The sequence below is a fragment of the Triturus cristatus genome, chromosome 4_1 (genome assembly GCF_964204655.1).
Source record: "Triturus cristatus chromosome 4_1, aTriCri1.1, whole genome shotgun sequence".
NCBI classification, from domain to species: Eukaryota; Metazoa; Chordata; class Amphibia; order Caudata; family Salamandridae; genus Triturus; species Triturus cristatus.
This window is the reverse complement of record NC_140585.1, coordinates 146,660,945-146,664,911: the sequence shown is the minus strand read 5'-3', so window position 1 is coordinate 146,664,911 and position 3,967 is coordinate 146,660,945. Positions and strand designations below refer to the sequence as shown.

General features: G+C 49.5%; 1 non-coding gene across 1 annotated transcript; it reads left to right on the top strand.

The window, feature by feature from the left end:
* The first annotated feature begins 1,608 nt into the window (after positions 1-1,608).
* Positions 1,609-1,680, top strand: TRNAD-GUC (transfer RNA aspartic acid (anticodon GUC)). Its single transcript has one exon. It is a non-coding gene; the product is annotated as a tRNA-Asp (tRNA).
* Positions 1,681-3,967: the final 2,287 nt, after the last annotated feature.

Here is a 3,967-nt window from a genome sequence, read left to right as displayed (position 1 = left end):
CCAGCAGGAAGATGCCTCAAGGGGTGAAAGTGCACTTTCAAATAGAGCCATACAGTGTGCTTGAGGTGCTGAATCATAACTTGCTTTGGGACCGGGTTGGATGGTAGTCCACACAGGCAGGGGTCTCTGAGCTGTAGAAAAGGATGAACGCTGCACTGGCCACGCGGCTCAATGAGACGCTTCAATTCCCATCAATTCTTCCAAGTACTTGTTATTTGCCCTTCCTAGTTAAACTGGTCCCTCAGTGAGCTGAAGTTCCCCATGTCAAAGGGCGAGCAGTCTGTTCTTCCCCAGTTTAACCTGTGCATTCTGGGACATGAAGTTCTGATTTGTGTAATGGGATATCCAGGACTACAGATCCCAAAATGCAAAGACATAACCCTGGAGTGGAAGAGCTACTAATGCAAGAAGGATGGAAACTTGAGTTATCAGCTGTTAGGGTCACACTGTAGCAAGAACACCACACACCCTGGAGCATTCAGAGTCAGATAACAGTGCCCTGAGGAAACTTTCTGAGAGGGAAGTAGTTGTCATAGTAACAGCTATCAAATTAAGCGGAGAATTACTTCCAAGAAAAGGTTTTCGAGATCTATTAGCTATGCCTTAAAGGGACCATATCCAATGGATCTGTTCATGAGGAAGTGTATGTGAGTTCCACCTATCACCAGGCAGAGTAAGTCATCTATCAAGAGGCCGCAGAGAGCCAGGCACTGAAAGCCCCCAATGCAGAGCCCTGCAGCCACCAAGCAAACAGCGCATCCTATGGCTGGGAGATGTGTCCCCCTTGTCACGTGTCTGAGAAGTGCCTGTGCGTGTGGGTTGGTAATGTGAAATAGATGACGTGCTTGTTTCTTTTCAGCCTTTTTGAGGGGTGGGAGGGGGTGTTGGAAACTCACCATTGTGGGATTTGGCGCTTTATCAAGCCCCTGAGTTGGTGTTTAGAAACATAAAGCTACATAGGTGGGCAGGCTCCGTGCCCACTATTCATGTCATATAGCGCTATCAATCTTCCGTAGCTCAGTTGGTAGAGCGGGGGACTATATCGGAGTGTCTGATATCCTTAGGTCGCTGTTTCAAATCTGGTTCGTAGGAATTTTGCAAAGTCTTAACTTTTTTCCTCTGCTTCACAGTAGAAAGCGCCTCTTTCTCAGACACTCACACACCTGGGCTTTTCCTGCCTCCTCTCTTCCCCTTCACAAGCGAGCTTTCTCCTTTGGCGCGGGTGGGAGGGTCTCCCTCCCTCCCCACTCCCTGTGTGCAGCCCCCGCTGCAATCCTCCAGCATCAGAGAGAGCCAGGGGCCCCTGGGCTGAAGAGACAGTTCGGGGCCCCGTCGGAAGCAGCCCTGGGAGCTGGTTGCTGTGACTCTAGCATCAGGTGATGCTGCTGAGAGTGTCTGCTAGGAGGTGAGAAGGTTCTTGTGAGGTGTGAGGGAGGAGTGTTTTTGTGTGTGTATTGTGTCAGGGAGTGTGTGTGTGTTTGTTGAGCCTGTGGGCCCCTGTGTTGGTGTGAAGGAGTTGATAAATGACACCAATTGGTAGCAGATGAGGCTGAACAGGCGGGTTTGCAGCCACATGAGAAGCGGTCCAGCCGGACCGACTACACCAGTTCCTCGTTAGTATAGTGGTCAGTATCCCCGCCTGTCACGCGGGAGACCGGGGTTCAATTCCCCGACGGGGAGTACTTTATATTTAGTTTTTAATTCTCAACCTAGATTTTGAAAGTATGACGATTCCACATCAAATTTTAATGTAATATATAATAAACACTTACACTTTTAATTAATGACCTAATCTCATAAAAGTAAAATATTCACTAATACAATCACATAACATTTAAAATCGATTATGGGCAATTTTTAAGCGAGACACTTATTTTGGGAAGATTTCTGCCTTTTCATTTTCAACTTCTGTGTACTTTCTTGAAAAAATGAAAGTGAACGGAGGGTTTCAAAGTACTATATAATAAATAGGATGCATTTATGCTAGTGTTTTTTTTTTACGCTAAATAAATTAAATGATGGATCGTGCTCCGACTCATTGTTTTATATGACTGTGGCACTTTTTAGTGTAATAGTTTAGAATTTACAGGCATATTGTGAAGTAAAAGTACCACTGGAACGGAAGTGCACTCCCCACCTTCCTAATCAGAGATCTTATATTCCCGAGTTCCAGGCATGACCAACTTCAGGTCAGGTGATTGCAGTGTACTCTGGGACTTGTAGTCCTGTTTCCAACACTCTAAACTGGGGGCGAGGGGAGCCAGCATCCAAAGAAACCCCCTGGTATGGGTGAAGCGCTCATGCTCGGATCTGGGCTGACTCGAGAGCTTTGTCGATGCCTTGGACCAGCAGCAGGGGTCCCTGAGAAGGTCTGCTGTCCTCCTACAGGGGTCCCTGGGAAGAGGCGCTGACCCCCGCTGGTGCCCTGAGAAGAGGCATTGACCCCCATCCACCTGGTGCCCTGAGAAGAGGCGCTGACCCCCCTGTGGCCCTTAGAAGAGGCTCTGATCCCCCCGCTGGGGCCCTGAGAAGAGGCGCTGACCCCCCTGCTGGGGCCCTGAGAAGAGGCTCTGACCCAGGCTGCTGCCCTGAGAAGAGGCGCTGACCCCCCGCTGGTGCCCTGAGAAGAGGCTCTGACCCCCCGCTAGTGCCCTGAGAAGAGGCGCTGACACCCCGCTGGTGCCCTGAGAAGAGGCGCTGACCTCCAGCTGGTGCCCTGAGAAGAGGCATTGACCCCCTACTGGTGCCCTGAGAAGAGGCACTGACCCCCTGCTGGTGCCCTAAGAAGAGGCGCTGACCTCCCGCTGGTGCCCTGAGAAGAGGCACTGACCCCCTGCTGGTGCCCTAAGAAGAGGCACTGCCCCCTGCTGGTGCCCTGAGAAGAGGCATTGACCCCCTGCTGGTGCCCTGAGAAGAGGCACTGACCCCCCCGCTGGTGCAAAGAGAAGAGACGCCGACCCCCCCGCTGGTGCCCTGAGAAGAGGCGCTCGCTGATCTCTCGCTGGTGCCCTGAGAAGAGGTGCTGCCCTCCCGCAAGGGTGCCTGAGAAGAGGAGCTGACCTAGAATAGTAAATGGTATTTTTCTGGATGGTTAAGTGGTTCTTGCTCTTTTTGCTCTCCAGTTAGTTGTGTGTTACGAAGGTCCCATGCATCTTCCAGGGATGGAAACTCTCGAGAGATTTGAGTCTATTTAAATTGCTTTCGTGATGGTCTGCTTCAAAGCAGTGTATTTTCTGTGTCTGTTAATGTTTTCTTAAGTTTAGTAAACTCTATGTTAAGAGTGTTGCCCCGGTGTGTGTTCTTTGTGCCTACTTTGAACAATGAACAAAACTTACACCATCAACAAACGTATGAGGGATAAAAAAGGTAGATTTCCCGTATATAAGGAGTATCGGAGCTATATTATGCTAGCATGATGCATCTATGCGTACATTCCCTATTTGATATATATGCTTTTGCTTGGAGGAAACTCGTTTATTTCCTCCCTGTATATCTATTGCTAAAACAGTAGGCCGAGAACCATACAGACGCCATCTTCTGAATATATGCTCGAGCACGGGCCGTGATCACGCGTTGATCACGTGCAGTTGTCAGGCCCCAGTTTATTTGAGTTACTGGTAGCAGCTGAAGTTAGGCTGTTTACTCGACTGTTCTAAGACTGAAGGTCGCATCTGCCTTTGGGGGCGATAAGCGCATTCCTGGAGGCGCCGTGTCTACACTCCCAGGCACCAAGACGAAAGGGAGTCACCCCTCCTGACCTCATCAGTAATAGATAGTCAAGTCTTTGTACTGTTCTGATGTGTGCCATATATGGTTCTTTCCTGGAGCTCAAGAGCCAACTGGTGTTTTTCCTTTTACAGTGATTGTATGTATTGAACCGAAAAGTATATAACCTCATGTTTGAATACGAGCCAACAGTCTTCTCGGCGCACCTGATGGGTGAGGTTCGGAGAGGCTTCTCTATAGA